Source organism: Meriones unguiculatus, chromosome 12 (assembly GCF_030254825.1).
Source record: "Meriones unguiculatus strain TT.TT164.6M chromosome 12, Bangor_MerUng_6.1, whole genome shotgun sequence".
Taxonomy (NCBI): Eukaryota; Metazoa; Chordata; class Mammalia; order Rodentia; family Muridae; genus Meriones; species Meriones unguiculatus.
This window is the reverse complement of record NC_083360.1, coordinates 28,553,111-28,580,481: the sequence shown is the minus strand read 5'-3', so window position 1 is coordinate 28,580,481 and position 27,371 is coordinate 28,553,111. Positions and strand designations below refer to the sequence as shown.

Genomic DNA, 27,371 nt, shown 5'->3' with positions numbered 1-27,371 from the left:
AGTCATGAAGTAGCAATAAAATAATTTTACGGTTGAGGTTCACCGTAGCGTGAGGAATGTATGAAAGGGTTACATCATTAGAGAATCACTGAGGTGTTAGTAAGCTGCCGCAACTGAACTCTGATGGAACAGTAAGCATTCTCAACCACTTAGCTGTCTCTCCAGCCCCTGGGGGAATCACTACATTCTAAAAAATGGAAGTCAAATTGTATAAATGAACACAACGCACACATATTGCTTGAATTAGACAAACAGCCATTTGTTGCATTGTTCTGAGCGCACTGAATCATGACGTCATGGCTTTGCCAGCATGCACAGGAGTCCTGTTGGATTTGGGGTGTGTGTCATATGTCATGTAATTAGAGAAAGACAATGTTCCCATTGCATTGCAATTTGAAAAGAATCGGAATCTACAAAGCTATTTTCAAGAAACTAAGCTGGGAGGGCTCAGAGGTTAAGAACACTGGCTGCTCTTCAAGAGGTCCTGAGTTCAATTCCCAACACCCATATGGTGGCTCACAAGCATCTATAATAGGATCTGATGCCTTTTTATGCCATGCAACCATATATACAAACAGAGAGCTCATATACATAAATAAATAGGTCTTTTTTTTTTTCCTAGACAGGGTTTCTTGTGTAGCTTTGGTTGTCCTGGACTCACTTTGCAGTTTAGGCTGACCTTGACCTCACAGAGATTCACTTGCCTCTGCCTCCCTGGGTGCTGGGATTTCAGGCATGTGCCAATGCACCCGGCTGATAAAAAAGTCTTAAAGGGAAAAAGAGAGAGAGAAACTAAGCTAAGCATGGTGGCTCACACCTCTATCACCTCTATCCTGGATCTTGGGAAGCTGGGGCAGAAGGATTGGGAGTCAGGGTTATCCCTGATAAATACTGAGTTCAAAGCCAGTTTGAGGTACACATGAGAACCTGTTTAAAAAAAAAAAAAGAAATTGTGTTGGCCAGAAGCAGCATACACGAGGTTGAGGCAAGATGATGAGGAGTCCCATGCCAGCCATCATTCACTTCTCTCTATCTGTATAAACACACACACACACACACACACACACACACACACACACACACACACCAAGCAGCAGATCTAACAGTGTTGCAGCTCAGGGGAGTCATGGGACTCAAGTTGGGACTGTGGTGTCTAACCCCTGCCCTCAGTTCCTGGCATTCTCCTCTTCTCTACCTTTCAGACAAGGGTCAAAGTCAACAGCACAGACTGATGTGTTGTATGGCCAACGTTTGGGGCGCATGGTGGGGAATGGTAAACCGCTGGTTAACACAAACATTTGTGTGGCTGTCAAGAAGCATAGCTCAACCCCCCCCCCCCGTCCCCCATGCAGATCAACCTTGGCCAAGTGGGTGTGAGACAGAGGAAGGATGGAGAGCTTCACTGATATCATGGTCCTCAGAGAAGCCAGGGTGCACGCACGGGACCGGCTTCAGAGGCCTTCTGATTTCTCACCCCAACCCTCCCTGAACCCCTGTCTGCTCACACAAAACAGGCCTGAGGTCACAGGCTGGTAGGGTGACACAGGCTGGAGTGACTGGACTGCAGGCATTCCTGCTCTTAAAATGCTCCAAGCCATCGTAGCCTCCTCTCCTCTCCTTACTACCACCTCCTCCCCACCACCACTCCCCTCCCCTCTCCTCTGCCTTGACTCCCTTTCTTTTTCTCCCTCTCTGGCTTTTTTTCGAACACAGCTGCCCCCATTCTTGAGCACAGCAACTTAGCATTCTGCTTCTTTGGCCCAGTTCAGGCTCTCATAGCAGGATGGTGCTCCCAAGCATCTTGGTTATTTTTCCTTTGCTGTGATAAAATACCAAGGCAAAAGCAATTTAGGAAAGGAAGGTCTATTTTGGCCCATAGCTGGAGGGCTCACAGCTGTGAGCTGAGGATGTCAGTGTCAGCAGCAGTAAGGCAGCTGGTCACATTACGTCAAGAAGCAGAGGCCAATGGACACCTGTGCTCAGCTGCCTCTCTCCTTTCTATACAGACCCAAGCCCAAGCAAATGGAGCTACCCACTTTTAGTGTCAATCTGCTCACCTCAACCAAATATAGGTAATTGCTCTGTACAGGCATGCCCAGAGATGAGATAATCCTTCACAAGGTGTCCCATCAAGCTGACAATTAATGCTAACCACCACACCGATCAACCTCTCCCCCCGCTCCCCAGGATAGCTTTGCTTCTCTCAGAAGGGGCTGTAACAAGAGACCCCAGTGCCTGGAAAAGCAGATCACCTGTTGGCTGGGGGAGTCGGACAGGAGGACTGAGACTCTGCCTGGACTCCAGTGAGCACAGAGGCGGCTCACTGAGGAGGAGCGGGCTGGGCTGTCTCTGGAAGTAAGCGGTTAGTGATTTTGGGGTAGCCCAGCCGGGGTCTGGTGGAGGTCACTGCTGACTGGATTGGATCCTGAAGTAATCATGTACGTGGGTGGGAGTCCTGGTGAGGGTATCCGTGCCAAGAAAAGGACGCTGGCTCCAGCCCTGGTGGCTCTGTCTTGTGTCAGAGGCAGAGGGGAGGAGTGGCAGGTTGTGAGATAAAGAGAAATCCATGAATGTTGTAGGACTCCCAGAAGAGTCCTCTATGGCTTGGGTATATTTTAAAGATAATTAAGACACTGATAAATGGGGATGGTAGGTAGAGAGGAGTCATGCCTGGTGGATATTGAAAACAAAACAAAGCTCTGAGCAGGAAAGAGACCAGATTAATGCTGGGCTCCTGAAGTGCGACAGAGAAACTGGGATGCTTGGTAAAGCTCCTAAAGGGAGCTTTCTTCCTTTTTCTTTCCACTCTTAACGGTACCGACACGCTTCGAAATGTTTGCTGAGAGACCAGAAGACAAGACTATGAGGATCGTAATTCGTATGGCAGAAGATCTTGCTCCTTGAGCCTCAGTGTTCCTTTCTGTCAAGCAGGCTAGTCTCTGGCTCTCAGAGATTTAGAAACCAGTATTCGAGGTTTGGGGTGAGCACTGAGCACAGCTGAGAGAGTCCATGTAGGCGCTGAGCCCAGCGGCGAAATCAGGTCAGCGCAGGGTCGCGGACGCTGGCCCCGACCCGCTGCCCCTCCCAGCCTCTCTTTGTTCCTCCCGGCCCCGCCCCCTCTGAGCAACTTCCTCATCATTGGCTAGAGGGCGGGTTCTAGCTGCGCGGGGGGCGGAGCCCTGCGGGCGGGCGGGGCCTGGCGCGCCTGCGCAGTGTCCTCCGACCACAGCTTTCACCGGTGGTGTCTCTGCGCCGGGCCCCGACTGCGAGACCGCTGAGCTGCGCAGGGCCCCGCCCCGGGCTCCATTGTTGAGGCAGCGGGCGCTCCGTGGGTTGCGCTCCTCTTGGCTGTCCTGCGCGCACGAGCCACTGGATCCTGAGGTGAGGCGGCGGCAGCTTTGGAAAACGGAGCGGTGGCCAGGTGTCCCACGATGTCCCCGGGCAAGGTCCCCAGGCAGGGTGCCCTGGGCCGGACAGGGTCCCCAGACAGGGCTGGGCAGGGTCTCCACGGCCGGGTAGGATTCCCAAGGCCCTTCATGGTGCTGGGCAGGACTGAACAGGGACTCCTGACAGAGCAGCGTCTCTGGACAGGGCAGGGTTCCTATACAGGACTGGACAGGATCTCCAGGGCTAAGTTGGGTCCCTGAACAGGTCAGAGTCTCCAGGGCCAGTAGGGTCCCCGAGGCCCCAGGTCCCCAGACAGGACTTGGCAGGGTCGGGGGGCAGGGATGTTTTTTCAGGAACTGGGCGAAAATCCCGGCATCGCAGACCCAGAGCGCAGACCGCAGGACTCGCAGGACAGTCGCTAGGGCGAAACTGTGGTCCCCGGCTTGGCAGTCAGCGGAAGCGGTTCAGAGCTTGCGCTGCCGTGTTGGTGGCCGCCTCCTTGCGCTTCGGAGGGACGGGAACCCCGAGAGGACCCGCATGGATGGACCCGAGCACTCGCGAGTCCGTGCGCTCTGGCATTGTCTCACCGCCGGGTGGCACCCAGGGCTCTGCGTCTCCAGGCCCTGGTCACCCTACCAGTGGCCTCTTTTTGGGTGTAACTAGTTGACTGTCACTGAGAGGGACTTGGTGGTGGTGGGGGACCCTTGTGTGAGCACGCCTTCCTCTTCTCCTATGTGGTGAGGATGGCTTCAGAGGTAACTGCGAATTCGGCGAGTGTGGAAGCTCGCGGGTGGAAAAGCTGTTTCTGTCCCTGTATTTGGTGCGACTTTGCGTCACTGAAGGTGACAGCGTGGACAGGCACGCGTGGGATCTGGTCTCCCCGCCAGTGTGAGGGGGTCTGCCCTGTGTCCCATGGCTTGTCGACTCAGACACGGGCTTTGTCCACCCAGTCCCGGTCCTGATTTGGGTGTGCATCGGGCACTGGTGTTTTGGTGAGATGAGCAAAAAGCCCTGTGAGTGTTGGCACAACTGGCCTAAAGTGGACTGACTCCCCCCCCCCCCCCGCGCCCCTTTCGATATGTTGGTATTGTCCCTGCCTGGTGAGCTGAAGCGCAGAGGGAGTGTGGCTGGCTCCGGGGTAGCCTGGCTACGGATGTGCCCCTAACCCTGCGGGTCCCTGGGGAGCCTGGGGTTGTCGTTGTGCTAGGAGTCCAGCCATGGAGCTTCTTTCTCCAACTCTAGGCCTGGCGACCCAGAAGCCCGTGCTGATTGGAAGGAGTAGAGCCTCTCTGCCCTCTGCTTCTTGATTTCTTCCGTTGGGAAGAAAAAAAAAATTCTGGAAAGCCAGAGTTGACTTTGTAGCTTCCAGCCAGCCCTTGGCAAGTGGAGGAAACTCTCCCAAGAACTTGGCCGGCTGCAGAATGCGTTTCAATCAAGAAAATCCACACCCAGGGAAACAAGCCAAAGCAGTTACAGTTGGAGATCAGATTTATGAAGGCAGCCCTGGGGTGAGGTCCAGGGAGGGGACCTGATGCTGCCCCTCAGGCTGGGCCCTCCTCGGCTACTTACTGAAGTGGAAGCCATTCATTAGTTACTGCTTCTTCCAGCATTTTATAATCCACTTGCCATGTCTCAGGGAATTTGTGTGTGTGTGTTGTATGAAATCAGAACGGTGGGTTTTCTTTTCCCCCTTTCAGGTTGCAGTTGGAGCAAGGAGATTCAATTAGCAACCTACAGTTTGTCCTAAAGGAGAGCCATAGTCTAATAGCAGGGATACAACACAAAACTGAGCAGGAAACCATCCTTGTCCTGGTTTAAGATCCACGCTTAGTCTCTGTCCTTCCGCCAGCTCAGCTCTGGCATGCCTCCACCTCGTCTCTCTGAGCCTTCTTGTGCTAGTCCTGTCCTTTAGGACTTACCTTGTAAACTTCAGGGACATTGTAAGTGTGGGCCCAAAGTGGTTGTCTATCATAGTTTGAAAAATGCTCTGAACGACACAGACCCAGTTTGTACCCAAGGCAGGCAGGAGGTGGGGCCTAATGAGAGGTCCTTTGTCTACACCATGAATCCAGGTATTTTCATGTTGTTTTAAAGCTACAAAGCCTTGACTCTCCAAAGTCATTAATTTTTTTTTTCTGTCTGACTGGGGTTTGTTTTATGGCATAGAGTACTCAAACAGTTTATTGAGTCTAATTTTGGCCCTGAAGTTGATTTACTGTGTGTTCCTGGGTAGTTTCTTCTCTAGGTTTTTAGCCTTCTCACCTTTGAGGATCTTAAACCAGACAATTTTAAAGAACATTCTTGGCCCTAAACCCTTCATTCTTTTAACCAAATATAGCAGAGGAAAGCTGGCCTATGGGAAAGGTATAAATAAAGAAGGCATTTGAAAAATGTAGTCTAAGAGAAGTTACTTCTTTGCTTTTCAGTTTCTTTTTTGCAAAGGGTGTGCAAGGACTGAGAGATAGATAGCTCATGGTCAAGGGTGCTGGCTGCTTTTGCAGAGGACTTGGGTTTGAGTCCCTACACCCACATGATCTAGTCCCAGGGCATCCAATGACATCTCTGGCCTCTGTGGGCAATGCCTGCAAGTGGAGACAAAACACTCACATTAAGTAAGGACAAATAAAAACAATTCAAAATTTAAAAGGTTGGGTAGATAATCAATGCATAGGACAGGTGTCTTTGATGGAAGCACTTTTGGTGTTATCTTGCACGGTTTCTTAAAAATTAAAATTAAATTTTGGTTTTGGTCTCTTTAAAGATTTACTCCTGTGTGTGTGTGTGTGTGTGTGTGTGTGTGTGTGTGTGTGCTGGAATGATTTCGGAGGTCAGAAGAGGGCATCAAATCCCTTGTACCTGGAATTCCAAGCAGATGTGAGCCCCCTGGTGTGGGTGCTGAAATCCAAACTGCAAGAACAGCAAGCATCCTTGACCATGAGCTGTCCCTCCGCCCTTGCTTCCCTCTTACTCACAAAACATCACTCCAGCCCTTTTGAGAACCCTCTATAATTGTGTTTTGTTTGCATCTTCACTGTATCACATTCCTTCCTTAATGAAGTCATCGGGTGCAGATCTGTTTTCAAGAGCATCTGTTGGTCTGTTGTCGTAGTAAGCCCGCCAACTGTATGCATTTCCAGGTCCCAATCTATAGCCAGGATTTTATTTGGGAGACTGAAACAAATGGAATTTTGAGAGTGTCCTGAGTAGACGTCCTGAGCTCTGTCTAAGTGTTTGATCTTAGTTCATGTATAAAGGAACGTCACAGGCTAAGGGGTTGGTAAAGAAGCTCAGTTCTAAGGAGCAGAAGCCAACCTCCTCGATGCTAATTCATGTGTCTTTGTGGTGAGGTGGGAATTATGCAGAGTTTCTTCTGGCTGGGTGTCTGTCTGTAGAAAGGACATAGTTCTCTCTGCTATTTAGATAATGACAGGGACTGGGCATAGATGATGACAATTCTGTGTAAGGGTAATGCTCTTCACTGCAACATTTATTCAGGTTACATCCCCTTTTAATTTGAATTTTTTTCCTCTGTTCAGTGCTCCATGTGATTTTCTGTGTTAGGGAAGCTTATAAGGGATGTTTAAAACTCCACTGGATTTTCTCTGTGGTTTTCTTTTCTCTTTCTTTTCTTTTCTTTCTTTCTTTCTTTCTTTCTTTCTTTCTTTCTTTCTTTCTTTCTCTCTCTCTCTTCCTCCCTCCCCCTCCCTCCCTCCCTCCCTCCCTCCCTCCCTTCCTTCCTTCCTTCCTTCCATATTTTGCTTAAACTCTAGCTCGCTCAGACTCATTCCGATGGGTATTTTTCATTTGTAGCTACCTTGATTTCTGTCCAGATGAAGTGACAGGGCTCTCTGTGGAGAGACTGCATGGGGACAGGGACAGGAGTAGATCTTGACCATTTTGGTATTGTCCTCTTGCTCGTGTTCACCCATCACTGAACACATGAGGTTGGTTAGGTGCCATCTGTCTGCATAGTGTCTGGGAGATTTCTGTGGCTGCCATGAGGGTTTTAAACCATGATGTCACTTCCCTTATTCTGGAGTTTGATACCTCTGTAAGTCACCATGTAGCCCTCACATAACAGTGGAGGACTGATTTTTCTCAGACTGCCTGTCTAGGTCTGTGGTGTCACTACCGCCCAGCGTTTCCCAGGGCACCTTTTCCACTCTCAGGTTCCTGTGTCTGTTATAGCAATTGGGCCCAGAACCTTTCTGTGTATTGGCAGGATGTAGATGTCAGTGGCGTTAAAGATTGCTTCCTATAGTTCTCCAGGAGGGGTCTTGAGTTAGATTTTGGCTTTCTCAGTCAGGTTCTCTCAGCTTCAGATCCTTGATCTGTGCAAGTGCATTAGTTCTCAGTAATACCTTTAAAATATTATTATTTTGAAGATGCAATGTAATTACAAATGTAAAGGATTTTTTAAAGTTGTAAAATACTATATTGCCAAAGTTATAAAAGAATGCTGTATTAAAAATTGAGTACCTCTGCTTTTCTCTACACACGCAGTGACCCAGATGCTTTGTCAGGAGACTTAGGATTATTTTACATCCTCAATAATCAGTATTGTTTGATTGGCATTTCGGGGAAATCATCATGTGTGAATTCCAGTTTTATATGGTTTATATGAATGAGTGTGTGTGTGTGTGTGTGTGTGTGTGAGAGAGAGAGAGAGAGAGAGAGAGAGAGAGACTGAGCTTCTTCTGATGGTTTCTGTAACAATTCAGAGCCATAAGCACCTTCCTTTAATGACTGTTTTTTGTTTGTTTATTTGTTTGTTTGTTTGTTTTTCTTAATGTCTTGGCTCCCAAGGAACCTGACTGGGGAAGGCAAACAAAGGTCCGGGCAGTCAGAGTTCAAGGCTAGAAAGGCAGCCACTTTTTGCAAGGCAGCATCCCACAAATGAGGAGCAAGTGTCAGGGAGAGTCCAGCTCCTGCAACAGAAGGTTTGCTTGGATCATTCTTGCCCCAAGCCATCTTGGAAGCTATACAGTGTCTCAGGCCCCAGCTGTCAGTCCTGTCCCCAGTTCTTCACTAACTTCTACTGAACACTTTCGTTGCTCTAATGTCGCAACAGGAGAACACAGAGGCTCATAAATTTGGCAGTAGGCCTCAAAGAACGTCTGTTTGAAAATGAAAATATTAATATTGTTGATTCCATCCTATGTAACACCAACAGACACACAGAATTCCTGTGGTGTGAGAAAGCTCAGTCCTGTGGTTCAGTGCTGTGACCAGTGATTTAGACAGGAAGAGTGAGGCTCTGTCTAGCAGGACAGCACAGCCAGAGTTTCCTATGGGAGTTTGATGCTTCCATTTCCCTTAATGCTAGTGTTGCTGGACTTAAAATGTAAAAGAAAGGAAACTTAAAATTTGCAGTGTCCTGGGCAAATTAGAATTCCTGAAATCTGTGACTAGTGAAACTTAGATTTGTTGTTTTGGATAAGGTATGGCCATCCGTCTCTTTTGTAGGGTGTGTGTGTGAGTGTGTGTGTGTGTGTGTGTGTGTGTGTGTGACTGAACCCAGGACCCTGGGCTTTCTAGGCAAGGGCTTTGCTTTGCTATTAAATAAAATCCTGCCAAGCGGTGGTGGTGCATGCCTTTAATCCTAGCAACTGGAGACCACCATTTGTTCTGAATCTTCCCTTCCTTCCTTCCTTCCTTCTTTCCTTCCTTCCTTCCTTCCTTCCTTCCTTCCTTCCTTCCTTCCTCCCTCCCTCCCCCTCTCCCTTCTTTCCTTTGCTGCCACATGTGACCCTCAGCCCAAGCCTCCTGTTGAAGCTGTGTCATATACCCCATGCATGTTGCTCTTCTACCCAAAGGAAGTTCCGAAGTTGATTTGAAGGATGATGTGTAAACTGACCACCTAGATAATCCAGGAGGAGCCAGTTTGCCATGCAGTGTGACAGTCACAGGTTTTAGGGTTTGGTCATGAGAGTCTCTGGGATTAGTCGTTCTGCCCACTGAAGTCACCTGTTTCTCTTACTGCAATATCCTGTGAGGTTGTTTTGTTACTCTCTACTCATGGACATGTAAACTGAGGCACCAACACTTTAAACAAATTGTCAGGGATATGAAGATTCCATTGTGTTTGTATGTATGAGCATGTATGTGTGTGTGTGTGTGTAGTGTGTGTGTTTGTGTGTATGTGCACACAAACTTTCAGGAGTTCAGGAGTTTGTTTGCCCTGCCCACTATGGCACCTGAGGGTCAAAATCAGGATCCTTTTTACCTGGGAGGCAAAGAGGCAGGATGTCCTGAGTACCAGGCCAGCCTGGGCTACACTGAGAGTGAGGCCAGGTTTCATAGGGAGATCTTTCAAAAACAAAGACATATTTTTCTGACATTTTTTTGGAGGTTTGCAGTATTGGTGATAGGTCAGCTTCATGAAGCTTGTTTTGGAGCACTGAAGTGGCCTGCTGAGATTAGAGTTTTGCAAAGAAGTCCTTAGAGATTCTACTAGTAGGAGAAACACCCAGGTGGGGAATTTGTAACCTTGCCTTCTTGAGGTTTAGATGGAGGACCCCTTGTTTCTGGAATGGACTCAGCTGAGTCAGCTCAACTGTCAATCACACACCAAGGGTTAGCACATCAACTGTTTTAAGGCAGAAAGGAAGCCCAGTAAATAAACCTGGGGTCTCATTAATGGACACTAGGGTGTCTCTGGGCAAGGGAATGACTGGGAGGACCACTAAATGTGAGACTAAGCATGGCTCTGCCTGTCATTTAGGCGCTTTTGATTGTTTCTCATTTAAGCACAATTCTCTGTCCACTCCCTTCCTTGTGTAGTAAAGGACAGCTCTGCTCTGAAAGGAGTTTTATGAGAAACCAGAATTAGCCAGAATCTGGGCTGGGATGTAGCTCAGCAATGGAGTGCTTGCCGAGGGTGCAGGATGCCCTGGATTTCACCCCATCTTGCAAGAAAGAAAAATAAGAAGAAGAACCCAGAACCTCTAATTTTGAGATAGAACCCAAGCTTGATGAACTTAGGAATGCCCTGAACTCTTGTGCGGATGTTTTGCATGTGGGTGTGTGTTTCCTGGGAGAGGATTTACAGCTTTCCACGTGTCTTCAAAGTGGCTGGGCTCCCTAAAGTTTAGGAATGCACACTTAGTACGGCTGTGTTGTAGGTCAAGTCTCAGATTTTGTTTAAACATTAAATAACCATTTTAAACACAGTTACACAAGTGCACAGTTTTAAGAGTCAAAAGTTCTTCAAAGCTTGAAACAAAAACATAGCAATCAACCCTATCCTTCCCCACTCCAGCTCTGCTCCCTAGAGGCCATCATTTTGAATGTTTTAGCAGAGAAAGGAAGGGAGAGAGAGAGAGAGACAGAGACAGAAACAGAGAGAGAGACAGAGACAGACAAAGAGACAGAGACAGAGAGGAGGGGAGAAGGGAGAGAGGAGGGAGAAAAAGTGGGAGAGCTGATCAAGGAAAGGAAGGAGAGAAGCAGGAAATGGGAGCAGGGAGAAACGGGAGAGCACTGAGACAATGCGACTGTGGAAGGGAAGACTGGCGTCACCCACTCTGCCCCCACCTCCTGAAGCCTACTTTTGTACCCTCCATCCTCCTAAGAAATACAGACTTGATTCTTCAAACAGTGGAGGTGATAGGAACATCTTCCCTTCTAATACTTCCTCTCAGTGTCCAAAGCTTCCAAGGCCCCTGGAATCAGCAGAGTGGTGGAACTGTTTAACAGGGAGATGACTGGTGGCTTCAGGCCTGGGGCTGGCTACTAGGAGCTTTGGGGCAAGATGAGGGTGGAGAATTTCAGCCCTACCCCCAGCCTCTGGGGAACATGGGGCCTAGAGACCGAGCAAATCAGTAATGGCCAGTTTTGTAAGCAGTCAGCCTCCGTGATGGAACCTTCAGAGGGATCTCAAACAATGGGCTTACCAAGCTCACCTGCTATAGATGTCTGGAGATAACAGGGAGGCAGCTGTGCACAGGGAGCCCTTGAAGCACCATGTATTCCTTTTTTGGGGAAGATTTTCTTAACTTTTTCTCTAGATCCTCGTGTGAAAATTTTATCATTATGTTTTAAATTTAAAAAACTCCTTTAAGTCATTGAGGGAGGAAGATATTTGTTACACACACACACAGACACACTCTCTCTCTCACACATACATAAACACATGCACACATGCACACATATCCTGGTTTCAAGGATGTAGTTAGGTTTTTTTTTGAAAGCTATTTCATTTTCTAATTTGCATGTGAAGTGTGTGCACTTTAACATTTTTATGTGTCGGCCTTTGTACTGTCACCTCCTCAGTGCAGCCCCTTCTGTGACCTTTATGAAGTTTGTGACCTGGGAGGGATCTCATTGATGTGTGTGTGGACAGACGGATATTCAGAGCCTCTTGAAGCAGAACACAGTGTTTTGTGGGGCTGCGCTGGTTCAGCAGCTAAGAGCACTTGCTGCTCTTGCAGAGGACCCGAGTTCAGTTCCCAGCACCCCCATGGGGACCCGCTCTGGCTTCTGTCAGTACTGGGGACACGCATGATGCACAGACAAACAATGCAGGTGGTTTTTATACTTTTCTAAGCACCATGGCCGAGGCAACTTAGAGAAGAAAGGCTTGTTTAGGGCTTAAGGTTCCAGAGGGCTAAGAGGTCACCGGAGTAGGGGAGCATGGCAGTAAGTGGCAGGCATGCTGGCTGGAGCAGGATGCTGAGAGCTCGCACCCTCAACTGCAAATAGAGAGTGAACTGGAGGCCGCAGGAGGCTTTTAATCTCAAATCCCACCCTCAGTGACATACTTCCTCCAACAAGGCTGTTCCACTTAATGCCCACAAGCAGTAGCACCGGCTGAGGTGATACAAATAGATACAAGTGTTCAAATGGCCAAGACTATCGCAGGGGACATTTCTCATTCAAAATACTACACAGGCAAAACACTCATATGCATAAAATAATTAAAAAAAAAAGAATATAGACACCATCACAGTGGGATTGTGAGAAGGTGATTGTGTGACTGATAGTGACATGGGTTTGCCGCTGGCTTTCTTTCTTTGTTGAGTTGGGGTCTTGTAAAGCCCAGGTTGGCCCCCAACTCATTCTGTAGCCCAAGTGGGCTTTGATTCCTGGTATTTGCGTCTCTGCTTCCCAAGTGTGGGTGTGCATCTCCATGCCAGACTGACTTTCATTTATCTCTGACTCCAACTCTTCTTATCATAGATACTTACCAGCCTTTGTGTGTTACCAAATAATTCTTTTATTTATCAATGTGTTGTTCACTTACAGGTTGTATTTTTTTTTAATTTTTTGCTATTTTAGGCATTATTGAAAGGGACTGGACCTTTCCCCCCCCCCCCCATGCTCATGAGTCCCTGACACTGGAGCGTTGGGTGTCACTTGCAGGTGGAGTACTAGATGAGGTGGGGAGGGGTTTCTGATGACGTCAGTTCCCTGACAGGAAGAGGCACAAGAGAGCATTCTCTGCCTCTGTCCTTGACACATGAGAAGGTGGCTGTCTGCAGGGCAGAAAAAGTGGCCTCCCCGGGAGTCAGATCTTGAACATGTCAGCTTCCAGATGATGAGAAATCTATTTCTGTTGTTAAGCCACCCAGAGTGTGAGATTTTTGTTTATGGCAGCTGGTAGGTGAATATAGACAGGGTTCTAGAATATTGATAGTGCCCTAAAAATAGATACAGCTCTACATTCTTTTGTCTATAAAGATGGCAGAGTGAAACCAGGCTGCCTGCCTCTGGTGGCTTCCTGTCTACTCTTTTTTTCCACTGATGATCTACAGCTAAGTCATACATGGCATGACTTTTTGTGCCTCTAGCATCCCTCGTCTTTTTGAGTGTTAAGGCACAGGGTGGAGTTCCTGGCCTGCTTCATAATCTGGGTGCAGACTCCAAGTTAGCATTAGCTTCTTAGTCACTGGCCTCAACTTCGTAATCAAGCCAGGAGCTTCAGCCTGCTTCTAAAGCCCAGTCCAAGAGCAGCACTTGGAGGCTTGTTCTTTTCAGTGTCCCTGCCCTGGCACATGCTGCTTCTGTCATTTCTTCCTCTGCCACTGACAAGCCTTCACGAGCTGTGTTTCAGCATTGCTTTCTGCTGTCCACGTCAGAGGAGCCATCTCTGAGACATCCTTACATCTTGAACTGTGCCTCTTTCAACAGCACTCACCCCTGAACTTGACCAGTGCAGCTCTCACTGTTAGACAGTATTAGGTTTTGTAGTTACGGTAAAGCACTGAATCTTGTGTCAAATGCCTTGGCACTAAGCCATGCAGCAGCATTCTCCGGAACCCTTGCCACTTCATTTTGGGTGCATCCAGGAGGCTGCATTCAGCTGAGCATTGCGGTGGAGGCAAGTGTTCATTCCTAGTGTTAATGTAGAGTTTTGCCATCTCCCTGCACCATCTCTGGAAAGCTCATTCCTATTCTTCTGGAATGACAAGCTGTGTTGTGTTGTTCTCATGGCTATATTTGTGGACTGAATCCCTAGGAATGGAATTGCTAGATCTAAGGATGCTCCCGGGCACAGTGTTGATTGTCATGCTAGATTCTCTTTATCAGGTTCCATTTCATTCCCATAATGTGCCACTGCCTGATTTCCACTCCTTGACCAAATGACTTATTCTTTGCCATGTCATAGGCGGGTGGAAAAATTAGATCTGGGTCTCATAGTATGTGTTAGACGAGGAACTGAGCTGGTCTTATAATTTCAGAATTTGTTTGCCTCCTGCTGCGAAATGGATGCATTGCCGTGGTGTGTCACTAACTGTTGAGTTTAGTTCCTCTCCTATTCATTGCTGTTTGTGTGTGCATGTGCTGTAATAGTGCACCATCACCTGGCCCTTTAAGTGGGTGCGAGGGATGGAGCTGTGCCCGCCTGCTTGCAAAGCAAGCACTTCCCTGACTGAGCTGATTCCCAGCTCCTCTCCTACAGTATAAACTTTTTTTTTTTAATCCTGGGAGGGAATTTCAGATCTGGAGAACATTAAGAAAAAAAAAAAAAAAAAAAAGCGAAACAAACTTTGGGTCCAGACCTGAAAATGCACTTTTGATAACTAGACAGTGGGGCTGAGGCACCTTTCAGTGCAGGGGGAGCAGTGCCTGGGGCTCCCCAGCTCTGACAGGGCTTTCTGAAAACGTAGGGTTTGCGGGGCCTGCTCTGGTGTGGTGTGTGCTGCTTGCCCTGCTGGCTTCATGTGGCGGCCCCTGCATGAAAGGCATGACATCAGTTTTTGCCACTAAGTATTTATAGCAGCCAGAGCCTCCTCCATGGGTTACTTTTGTGCTGTGGTTTCTTGGGGGGGGGGGGTGTTGTCTGCAGCTCTCCTGCCCAAACCACGTTACCCACTTCAAAATGTTGCTGATTTTGTATACTGTCAAAGCTAGGTAAGACTGGCCATGAGGAAGCTCTGCCATAGGATGAGTGATGCTGATCAAGGGGTTCTGGTATTGTGAAGGCCGCTGTCCTTTCAAACATCTCTTTTATGCTTAAAAAATAAAAATAAAAATAAACCCTACATAACTATTTGGCTGTTTTGTTTGCCGTTCTTTACTGATTATCTGAACAGAAAATGGCTCTAATTAAGACACCGACCGCTATACTCACCCTGCCTTGTCCTTCTCCCTGACAGTCCTCCAGTCCACCTGAGGCAGGTGGCATTTATCCTGACAGCAGTTGAGGCAGTGTACCCTTGTGGTTAAAGGAACTGCTCAGCCCCATGGCAAGCAAGTGAGACAGTAGACCAAACACAGAAGGGCAGAATCCCACAGGTCCTGATCCCAGTGAGCTCTCTCACCCACATGGTGGAGGCTGGACTGACTGTGAGGTGGCCAGGCCGGAGTAAAACATGCATACCTTTCTTGACAGCTGGTAACTGTGGACTGTCCACTGCCTCCCCCTGACCTTGTCTCCTTCGATGTTAACACTCTAGACACGACCTTCTGGCAGCCGCTTCTAGCTATGACTTCTGCAGGAAAGTAAACCCTAGTAAATAGACATGCTTGTTAAGGGAATACAAGGGCAGTTACAGCCTGGAAGGAAAAAAATCGCAAATAGCCTATTGGATAGAGGGTTAGATTGTGAAGTATATAAAGAACTCCCAGGATTCAACAGTGAAACAAACCATTCAACTGGAAAATGTAAAAAACAAAACAAAACCAAACCCACAGAGATGGCTTACCAAAGAGGCTGTTCAGGTAACCAGTAAGCACACAGAAGCCCCCACTGTGGGCTGGGGATGTGTCTCAGTGGGAGAGTCCTTGCCTAGTATGTGTGAGGCCCATACAGGAAAACCAAAGCCTACAGCAGCAATAACGAACCCCTCCACGGTTAGGTATCATTCAAGTGAAAAATAGTACCAGTACATGCTGTGGGAGGTTGAGTCAAAGGTGGGAAAGGAAAATGGGGCAGCCTTCCAGAGGCATGTTGTCAGTCTCTTAGAACCCAAAATGGGAGTTGTGTGAACGGGCAGTTGCCTTCCAGGACATTTGTCTCAGAGGAAAAAAAAAAAAAAAGATACGGTAATTCAAAAGCTGTTTGTGTATGTACATAGTAGTTTTATTCTGGAAGCATGCAGGATGACATTCAAGGGTAGTTTTATTCTGGAAGCATGCAGGATGACATTCAAGGGTAATGGTGAGACAAAGCCATGGTCCATGTGCATGGTAGGTGGGGGATGAGTTGAGTTTCTCTGTCTTTCATGACCGAAAGCTCCGTAATTCCTTTTTTTTTTAAGATGTTTTAGTTTTAATTGTGTGCATGTGTGTGTGTGCATGTGTGTGAGTGCATGCGTGCTCGAGTGTGTGTGTGTGTGTGTGTGTGTGTGTGTGTGTGTGTGTGCGCACATGTGTAGATGTAGATGTTGTCTGAGGGGGCCAGAGCTGGAGTTACAGATGGTTGTGAGCTACCTGACATGGGGACTGGGAACTGAACTCAGGTCCCCAGGGAGAGCACCTCTGTTCACTTCTGAGCTGTCTCTCCGGCACCCAGAAGCTGCATCATTCCTTTTCCCCTTTTTATGCCTGTCTTTGATTGGACTTCATGTTACCTTTCCATAAATACTCCTTCTTAGGGATGCACATGGCTGTGACAGCTGACATCATTGTCTCTCCACCTTGGCTAATACTTCCCATAGCCCTCTCCTCACTGCATTGAAATGACCTGCCCATGACACAAGTGAAGGAACCTTGGAAAATGGCCTATGCCCTTTTCCAAATGCATTTGGAAATTTATAAATTGCATTCTGTTAGGAAGTTGGAAGACCTGTAAGAGATTTCTGTTTGCAGTTTTAGGGAAGACTCCCAGCCCCTCAGGGATCACGTGGCACATTGGCAGAAGTATTAGTTTCAGAGTCAAAAGATCTTTATGTTTTGCTTCTAGTAATGGTGTGGGCATCGGAAAACTCACTGAATGTTTGTGAGTTTGATAATTTTAAAGTCATTTTATTTTAATTGTGTGTGTGTGTGCGTGTGTGTGCGCGTGTGCACGTGTGTTGTGTGTAAGAGCATTTCATGCAAGTGCAATGCCTTCAGAGGCAAGAAGAGGGTGTCAGGTCCCCCTGGAGTTGGAGTTCCAAGTAGTTGTGTGGCATCAGATGTGGGTGCTGGGAACAGGACTCTACAACAGCGGGTAATGCTCTTAACTGCTGAGACATTCTCCATCCCTCTTCTTTCCTTTCTTTTCTTTCCTCCCCCCACCCCGAAACTGACGCTGATGAAGCGGTGTTTCCCACAAGGCCATAGGGAGAGCAGGTGAGATAACTGCGATGCTGCCCTGCAGCCTGTTAGGCGTCACATTTGTGGGGAATACAGCTGTGCAAACAACATCTCTGCAACCTGAAGAGAGCGCATCTGTAATTCTGCCTGGAGACCTGAGAGAAAGGTGCAACGTGGTCATGCCTTTGACCCCTGGGTGAGGTCTAGCCCGAGACAGCCCACTTAGGTTCTTATGGCAAGCAGCACTAACCTAGGACACCTGCCCCACCATGGGAAGGAGGCACACGCCCCTGCCGGCATGTGGAGTCTCCAGTGGGGAGGGACAGGAATGCACATCATGCCTTGCAGGGGGGAAAAAAGGCTTCAGATCTTCTTGCTCTCCAGGCAGTCTGCACTGCTCTGAGGGAGGGCAGGAGTGAGGAGTCAGTTTCTGGTAACCTGCCAAAACCTTCCTCAGTCGGTCTGCTCACAGAGTGACCCGCATGACAAGTAGAAGGCTGTGAGAGACAGATGGACCGCATCAGCTCAGTGCTTTATGGCTTTTGTGGCCTCGGAGCAGTCTCTGACAGGGCTGCCAGCTTGCTAGCTTTCCGGAGAATGTTGGGTCAGCCAAGAGGCTGACAGTGAAAGAAACACAGGTCATTTCTCCTCACTGTTTTGAGAGCGACTGCTGGCTGCAGGGGGTGGGGTGGGGTGGCATCCAGGGGGACAACCAGAGCACTCTTCTTCTGTTAATACATGTCTTAGCCAACTCAGGCCTCATCCATTACAGTCCCTGACAGCAAAGGGCTTCTAGAAAGATTAGTGATGCCAAAGAAGTTGCAAGGTTTGCAAGAAATGAAGGTTTGACTTGCTATGCGTGTAATGCGTGTAGGTGTGAAACATCTGAAAGATTCCCTCAGCTGCTCTCTCTCTCTCTCTCTCTCTCTCTCTCTCTCTCTCTGTGTGTGTGTGTGTTCCCTATTCCCTTTCCATCTCTGGAGACTGGAGAACAGAATCCTACGGTTGCTTGGCTGGTATTCCTTCAATAGCCTCTCTGTCCTGAGGTAGATTTCGCAGCTGCAGTGCTGTCACTGTTTCCATGTGGTGCGCTCCTTTATCTGTCCCCAGGGCTCAGACCAGAGCCATTAGTGACACGGAGGGAGTAGAGCTAGCAGAGCTGGCTTCTTTTGTGCTGCTGTGTCCTCCATTTCCACCCTTTTAAAAATGTCTATCTGAACCTTGGTGTGCTTTGGGGTATGTGTAGGCAGTGTATTTTTGCTGTGGTTCAGACATAAATTTCCTCTCAGAATTCCCCGGGCTCAGTTAGTCCCCAGGCCTCTGGCAGGGAGCAACAGGAAGTATTTTGTGTAGAAGCCTACACCCAAATCTCTCTTCACCTGCGAGTTTATTTGGTTTGGATTTTGGTTTGGACTGGAATAAATCAGAGATCCATGATTCTTTATCCCAAAGTAGAGGGCAAACATTCATTTGTTGTCATGGGGGTAAAGGCTGCCCTGTCTGAGCCCATTTTCCAGTGCTCAGAATCCCAATGAATGTGTTGAGCTGAGCCAAGTGTGTGAGCATCTGGGCTTAGGGCTTGCAACCCTGGCTGCACAGGGAGATTTCTGGGAAAAACATGCTTGCTTATACAGCAGGCCAGCTGTGATAGAATCTATGGGTGTGGAGTGCAATGGGCTGTCATTTCTAGGGTCTCTAGACGGTTCCTGTGTGCAGAAGAGGCTGAGAACCCATGGTCTGAGATGAACCATGGTAGGGCAGGGGGCAGTGCCAAGGCTTCCCCCAGCTGAGCCTTGCTTCGTGCAGACAACCTGGAACAACTTGCCACTCCATCTTGCTGGAGTCTCCTGCTGGAATGAACACACCCACCTGTCTTCGCTTTGTTCTGACCTCCCTCCCCTCTCTCCATGGAGCAGAAAGCTGATAGGACCAACACACATCTCATTTCAATGGTGCAAGAGTAGCCTGGAGTATGAAGTACTCAGCAGGTGTTCACTGAACTGTCCCCCGGCACTCTGTGGGGTGGTTTATAAACAACTTCCTTAGCAAGAGCTGGTCCTGAGCCTCACCAAATGCCTTGGAATTTTAGGTGCGTGTTTAAGCTTGCCTATCCCTAATTGAGCTCATCTAGGAAATGGATGAGGGGCTGTTTGAGACGGATAAGGACTGTTTGAGATTTTACCTGCAAATGTGTATAAACCGCTCAACCCAGTGCCAGCACCAGAAACACTCAGGGAGAGTGGCACTGCCGCCCTCATCATCTTTGCCATCTTCCAACATAAATCTTGAGAATTTGTTTTAGCTTGCTTTCCGATGCTGTGATGAACACCATGAGCAAAAGCAACCTGAGGAGGAAAAGGGTTTGTTTGGCTTACACTTCCAGGTTAAAAATCTATCCCTGAGGGAAGTCAGGGCAGGAACTCGGGCAGGAACCCAGGCAGGAACCTAGAACAGAAGGCAACGCGGAACGCTGCTTACTGGCTTGCTGACTGGCTCACAGCCCAGGTCCACCTGCTTAGGGATGGGTGCTATCCACAGTGGGTTGGGCCCGCCCACATCTATCCTCAATCAAGACAGCCTCTCACAGACACAGCAACTAACCAATTGGATTGCGGCAGTCAAATGAGATATTTTTCTTCCTAGTGAATCTAGGTTGGATCAAGTTGACAATAAAACCTAAACAGGACAGAGGAAATAACTTTGTCAAAGATAACACATCCTTAGCTCTTGAACCATGAATATTTTTATTTCTATTTTTAATTTTAACTGGTAGTATTTGTTTACTACTAAAGTTAATGTGCTCTGGAATACTTTGAATTTCAAATGAATATATCCAAGGATTTTATAGTTGGGCCATTGCTACTAAAAACTGGTTTTAACCTTTATAAATGTACAGTCTAATGCTTGGTTCATTGCTTTGCTGTCTTCTCCTGAACTATATGGCTATGAGCTCCTTGACCATTATCTTAGTTTATTGCTGTGAAGAGACACCATGACCATGGCAACTCTTATAAATCAAAGTATTTAGTTGGGGCTTGCTTACAGTTCAGAGGTTTAGTCCAATATCATCATGGTGGAAAGGATGGTGTCATGCAGGCATATATGATGCTAGAGAGGTAGCTGAGAGTTCTACATATAGGTTGGCAGGCAGCAGGAAAGAGAGAGAGAAAAAGAGAGAGAGACTGGGCCTTGGCATGAGCATTTGAAACCCCAAAGCCCACCCCAGTGACACATACTTCCTCTAAGTAGGCCACATCTCCTAGTCCCTATCAAATAGCACCACTCTGTAATGACCAAGCAGTCAAATCAATGACCCCACGTGGGCCATTGTTTTTTTTTTATTTTTTATTTAACTTGTATTAATTACACTTTATTCATTTTGTATCCCCCCATAAGCCCCTCCCTTCCCCCTCCTGATCTCACTCTCCCTCCCCTTTCTGCATGCATGCCCCTCCCCAAGTCCACTGATAGGGGAGGTCCTCCTCTCCTTCCGTCTGATCTTAGTCTATCAGTTCTCATCAGAAGGTGGCTGCACTGTCATCTTTTGTGGTCTGGTAAGGCTGCTCCGCCTCAGGGGGAGGTGATCAAAGAACAGGCCAATCAGATTATGTCAGAGGCAGTCCCTCTTCCCATTATTATGGAACCCACATGGACACTAAATTGCCATGGACTACATCTGTGCAGGGGTTCTAGGTTATCTCCGTGACCAAGCATCCATATCAATGACCCCACGTGGGCCACTCTTATTCAAACCATCACAACAGTGGTTTCTGGAACCAAACGAGTCAACTGACTGCAGCATCCTCAGCCACCTCAGGGACACGCTCTTCTGCAACCCTCAGACTGAGTTCTTTGGGCGCTGACCAGCACAGGTGCCTCTCATTCAGGCCCACTTATGCATTCTATTAACTCTCTCATCAGTCTAAAATCACATTCTGGCAGAATATAGGAAGAGGCTCCCGTTAGTCTGTGGAACCTACAGTGATAGGATGTAGCCAGTTACAGTATTTGGGAAGCATAGGTCTTTCCACAGGTGCTGTGTGACCTGCTGAATGACTGTGGTATGGGTGGGAAGGCCTGGGCCTGATCTCTCCCGCCTTCCGAAGAAGCAGTGCAGTACTAAGCACATGCTTCAAGCCAGAGTGTGCTGCTCTGGGTTCGGCTCTGTCCCAAAGCCAGGCTGTTCCCTTTATTACGTGGCCACCATATTGCTCAGCTGTGAAAGGAGAGGTTATGTATGTGATATTCAAGGCTCCTTTTTGTTTTTGAAGCTTTTTTTCTAAAAGCTTGCTTATTTTTATATTATGTGTATGAGTATGTGCATGCATGTATCTACACATGTGTGTCTGGTGCCTGTGATGGCTAGAAGGATTCTCTGCAACTGGAGTTATTGATGGTTGTGAGCCACCACATAGATGCTAGGAACCAACCAAAGTCTTCTGCAGGAACAGCAAGTGTTCTTAACTGCGGAACCATCTTTTTAGCCCCTCCCCTGCTCCTTTAAAGAGTTACTTATATTTTATGTGTATGAGTGTTTGCTGGCATGTACGTGAGCACACCATGTGTGTACCCGATATCCATGTGTCCTGGCAAGTTTTATATTAACTTGACCACAAGCTCAAGTCATGTGGAGAGAGGGTCCCAAGCGGAACAATATGTCTATGAGATTTGACTACACACAGTCTGTAGACCATTTTCTTGATGGTTGGTTTTTAGTGGGGCCTGTTCACTGGGGGAATTACTGTCTCCTGACCTACTCGGCTTAGGTGCTATAAGAAGAAAGTCTGAGCAAAGTCAACAAGCATCACTCCTCCATGGCCTCTTCATCAGTTTCTGCCCCCAGGTTTCTGCCCTGACTTCCCTGGATGGTAGACTATTAGCTGTATGATGAAATAAACCCTTTCCTCCACAAGTTGCTTTTAAGACATGGTGTTTTGTAATAGCAACACAAAAACCCTAAGACATAAATTGGTACCAGGAGTGGGGTATTGATGTGACAAACCTTGACCATGTGGGAGGACTTGGGAACGCTGACCTGGAGAAACCACTGCATGTTAGAGCTTAATGAGCTGTTGTGGGTGCTTGGAAGATAAGAATGCTGAGAGCAGTACAAATGATGGAGGCCTGACTTGTGAAGTTTCAGAGGGAAGCAAAAATTCACAAATTTCATGTAATAATTTGAATTAAGAACCACTAAAATTAAGCCTCTGCTTTATTAGGACAATCTATGCTGGTGAGCTAGGGCTGAAGGAGAGCTATGATTAAGAAGAGAGCAGCAGCATTGAGGCAAAATCTTCTGTGAAGTGTTTCCTTGAGTCAGAGTAAAGAAGCTACGGTCCATCAGGGGCCAAGGTTGTACCTCATTCTGTCAGCCAAACTTGGTGAGGGAAGAGTCACCCAAATGGTTCTGCTTTTCAAGGCATGAAGGGGTCACGGAGAATGGCTGAGGCTTGGCACTGTGTGGTAGACTGGAGTCCATGAAGTGAGCCCAGGAGAGGCTGCTGGTGAAAGAACAAGCCGGTAAGCCGCCCTCCTTCATGACTTCTGCATTAGCTCTTGCCTCTATGTTCTTGCCCTGAGTTCCTGCCCTTACTTCCCTTCCTTCGTGATGGACTATGGTCAGGATATGTAAGCTAAAGTCCCTTTCCTCCCTAAGTTGCACAGCCTCACTAAGACATTATGGAAATCTGAAGAGGGTCTCAGATGTCCTTGCAACTTGCAACTCCAAGTGATTGCAAGCCCCCTAATGTGGGTGCCTGAACCTGAGTTTAAGAGACTCATGGAAACACCAGCTGAAAGAAAAGGGCAAAAAATGGCCAGTGCGCTGATTTGGCAGAAGTCCCGACTCTTCCTCTGTAGGCAGGATTTACCCCATCCCCTAACTGGCTTAGGACACTGCCTGATCTTAGGAATAACACAGGGCTCAGGACTGCTCCCTTCTCTGAATCTGTCCCTGCCACCAGCCGGGGTGGAGAGACCCAGATCCTCCTGCTTGTCTGTGGCTCTGATGAGCAATAAGTGCAGGCCATGCTGAAAATGCACTGTAGCGATCTATTGCTTATGACATCAAAACCATCAGAAAAAGATGCCTCTTCTACTGACCCTGTCTTTCTGAGCGGCCGCTCAGAGGTGAGGCCATGGAAGGAAGTGGGTGTCGGAGTCACCCAGGCCTCTCACAGACCACCATGCTTGGCTACGTGCATGACTGCATGATGCTTTTCTTTTTCTGGGAGAATTCTCTGATCTCATTTCACCCTGTTGCTATTAATGGCAGTGGTGATTTCTTACAGACTTTTAAAAACCAAGATTTTATCTTCTGCCCTGAGGAGTTCTGTGAGAAGGGCAGAACAGGCCTCCTCCTCCTTTCCGCATGGTTTTTCTGTGGCTTGCAACAGTTGGCAAAAGCCGTCCTGGGGAAGCTGGGAATATGGCTTAAATTTGGCCTGAACTCTTGGGGCCCCAGCTTTTTAGAGCCAAGCTGGTTGCTGTAAGTCAGTGGTTTTCAACCTTCCTAGTGCTGCAACCTTTAATACAGTTCCTCGTGTTGTGGTGACCCTCAACCAAAAAATTATTTTCATTGCTACTACATAACTGTAACTTTGCTACTGTTATGAGCCATAATGTAAATATCTGAAATGCAGGATATCTGATATGTGACCCCTGTGAAAGGGTTGTTCAACCTCAGAAGGGGTCTTGATCCACAGGTTGAGAACTGCTGCTGTAAGCAGTGATCCTGTGGGCTGGGATTGTAGTTGAGTGATCCGTCTCTGCCCTGCCCTCCCAGAGTGTGAGCTTCATAAAGGCAGGCTCTGTAGTCAATTGCATTTTCTGTAGTGCCCGGCTTGGTCCTACCAGGGTGGATGCATCATTAACATACACTGTCTTATGAGCCAGCAGTGCCAGTTCAATCCAGAAAAAAACAAATAGACAATACCCAAGTTAAAGAAATTTTTACATGGGACATTTTTTTTTTGGGGGGGAGGGAAACCCAGCCTCTTTCAAGAAGTTGACCTGTTTGTCCCTTGCAATTCAATTTCAGCTCAGAAGAGCAGCTGTGTGCCCAGAGGGCTTTGGGACTTGAGCCTCTGACAGATGAACTTAATTTGTTGTTGTGTGAGTGTGCTTTCCTTCTGCGGTTTTATTAAACCTTCTTTCCAAGTGGAGTAGATGGTTCTATAAAAGTCACACTGTCTTTTTGAAAAGTGTGACACTAATTTTATGGGGTGATCTCTCCAAAGATGACCTGCCAGCAGCCAAACATGGTGATCCACACTCCCGGCCTTGGATTCCTGCCTTGGCAGTCAGGGGAGAGAGGCCTCTTACGGCGGTGAATGAAGCGGTTCGGTTCTGTAGGCCTCTGGTTCTAAGTCATTATTTTAGAGTCTAGGTGAGTCTAGGCTGCTGTTTCTTCTAACGTTTAGAAGCAAAACTGGTGTGAGGCTAGAGTGTGGAGGAAGGAGATGGCTCTCCCACTGCTGGGAAGCCACAGGGTCTCTGAGGCCGTCTTTGTTGTGCTTTCTTAGGAGAGGTGTTCCTAGGGTCAAGAAGATGATGGCTGTGACAGTGCTTTTTATTTTGGAAAATTCCAAACCTGCTTGTGCTTTTGAAGCCTTTTTATTTTTTTTTTTGGTGCAATCACTCCCTGCACAGTGATGTTTCAACTGGTTTAATGTCATTCTATGCCGTGAGAACTTTATCCTACTCTGATTAACCTCGCTTTATAGGTAAGGAGCTGGAGGAGCAGGAGAATTAAGCACCTTGCCCAAGGCCACAGAACTATTTTTTAAACAATTAGGTATTCATTTACTTTGACATTTTTGAGACAGGGTGTCACACAGTCCAGTTTGGCTTCCAATTTGCTATGAAGCTAAGGCTGGTTTTGAACTCTTGTTCTTCCTGTGACTCTACCTCTCAAGTTCTGGGATCATAGGTAGGCGCATGCCTGTCCTTTCATTGTATTTGTAATGGACACATGGTAATTATTGATATATGTGGAGCAAGGTGATGTTGAAGCCCGTGTGTACATTAAATCTGTATGGCCTCCTGGTCTGTCACCATGGACATACCGTTTCTATGTGTTGGAAACGTTTAAAACCCTCCTCTTGGCTGTTTTCAAGTGCTAAGTTGATTGTCATCAATGGTGGCCTCAAAGACCCCTCAAGCCATAGTCCTGGCCTTCAGACACAGTCTTCTGGCCCCAGCTGTCTGGACCACTGAAGCAGCCTCTTCCTCGCCTACCATTTCTTCCCCACGGATCCTCTAAGCCACAGCAGGCCCTTGAGCCCTGGGACCCTTTTGTCTCACCCACTCTCCAGTCTCCTGTGTTTCCCAGACCTGACCTGATAACTAAACAACATCAACACTGATGAAAGGTTTGGGGGATTTCTAATATTCACAACTTATTGTCACTGAACAGAATTCGTACACATCTGTTTCTACATTTGACCCTTGCAGCTATGAGCAGGCAGTGTTTCCCTCCCTCTCATGGATAAGAAGATTCTCTCTGAGCTTGGATTCATGGCTGAAATTTTCAGGGCTTCCAGACTCCAGCTGCATCCATCTTTCCCCTGAACTTTAAGGCCGTCTAAATTCCTGTTTTCTCACTTTAGGTCATCAGGAAGTAGAACAGGTAAAAGGAGTTTGTGTCTTAGATGCGGTGAGGTGTGTAAGGAAGATGACTCGTGCTCACAACTGGAATTGTTGCCTGTGTGTCATTGAAGGTTCCTCCCCATGGGCACCTTAGAGGTTTTCCTTGGGATGGATGGAAGCCTCAGTGACAGCTCACTGCTCACCACTGACTTCGCACCTCTTGTCTTCTTTGGTTTCTTCCCTTGTGTTCTTGTTTTGCCTTCTTCCTTTTGGCATTTCTCTGTTATATAGAAGTATATATATATATATATATGGGTATATATATATATATATATATATGGGTATATATATATACATATACATATACATATACATATATATATATATACACATATCAGAATTTCAATCTTTTTCCTGTGCAAAAAAGAAAAATCTAAGAACTGGCTTACCATTTCTTAGTTATTAAGGAAGACCATACGTACTGCGGGAAGGCTGGGAACAGATGCGGTGGAGGGGACAGGGCCCATAGGCGCACACTGACATGAATGCCAGGGTCCTGAGCCGGGTGGCAGAGAGGCTTCATAGCCGCAGATCACCATCCAGGCCAGGCCTATGTATGAGGTGGGCTGCTGGCTGTCTCTGGAAACCTGGGCTGGGAATGGAGCCTCTTCTGACCGGAGGGAGGGGTTCCCCAGGCCTCTGCCGGCTGTGTAGACATGTAGACTTTGCCCACACTTGCCTTTCTCTGGGAGACTGAAATTTTGGTACACGTGTAGAGGGCACCAGTGTGAACTGCACCCCGTGATAATCCTGGGCTCTGAGTCACTGCTGGAATATCTTCTGTGTGCTATCAGAGTTCTTTGCTGAAGGGACTTTATGATCCCTCGTGAGAAGGTTCTAGAAGCTCACTCCTGGTTTCCTGAACATACCCTGTACCTACCCTCCCCTGGTTTTTCACTGAGTCTGTTCAGTGTAAAGAATTTTAGCCTGTGTGAGCTGAGTACCTGTGTTCACCAGAGGTGTCTGTGGATCGCTGTCCTTGCTGGCCCGGGGGATCCTGACACAGTCATACTCCCCCACTCTGCTCACCTGCTAACACATTTGCCACTCAATGGGATGTTTTACTTGTCTCTTCAGGATGTCTTTACATTTTTAAAAAGTGAGGGGGCTGGAGAGATGGCTCAGAGGTTAAGATTACTGGCTGCTCTTCCAGAGGTCCTGAGTTCAGTTCCCAGCAACCACATGGTGGCTCACAACCATCTATAATGAGATATGTTGCCCTCTTATTGTATACATAATAAATAAATAAATTTGAAAAAAATAAAAAGTGAAATATACAAAGAGTCATCTAATCTTGCATAGTTACAATTATAGCTCAGAAAATGGTAGTAGGAAGACAAAGAGAAGACTGAAAGTGTCAGGAGTGTTCAAGATGGAGAGAAGCTGCCGTAAGTGGAGTCTTTGGAGGCAGGGGATGAAGGGATCTACCCCGGGAAGTGAAGGCAGGAGGAAGCAGCTGGGGCAGAGGTAGCTGTGGTCATGTCATGGATCTGGCAGAGCCTAAGCTTGAAACTGTGTGTTCTCAACAGTGTGTCACCCCGTGGGCCAGCATGGCACAGCCTTCACCCCTTCTTCACTCAGGACAGGGAATTGGTGGCTTTGAGAGTGTCACCAAGTAGTTCCCAGCATGGCTTTTTGGAGCAGCCTGTACC

The 27,371-nt window shown here is 47.6% G+C and overlaps 1 protein-coding gene across 3 annotated transcripts in view; it reads left to right on the top strand.

The window, feature by feature from the left end:
- The first annotated feature begins 3,209 nt into the window (after positions 1 to 3,209).
- The window catches only part of Afap1 (actin filament associated protein 1), a 114,288-nt gene continuing 90,126 nt past the window's right edge, over positions 3,210 to 27,371 (top strand). Inside the window, exon 1 of one of the 3 annotated variants that reach the window (XM_060365434.1) lies at positions 3,210 to 3,381. The gene's annotated coding sequence lies outside the window, so the exon portion shown is untranslated. Of the gene's footprint in view, positions 3,382 to 22,495; positions 22,591 to 27,371 lie in introns of those variants that run through there. The other 2 variants (XM_060365436.1, XM_060365435.1) reach the window with 2 other exon arrangements.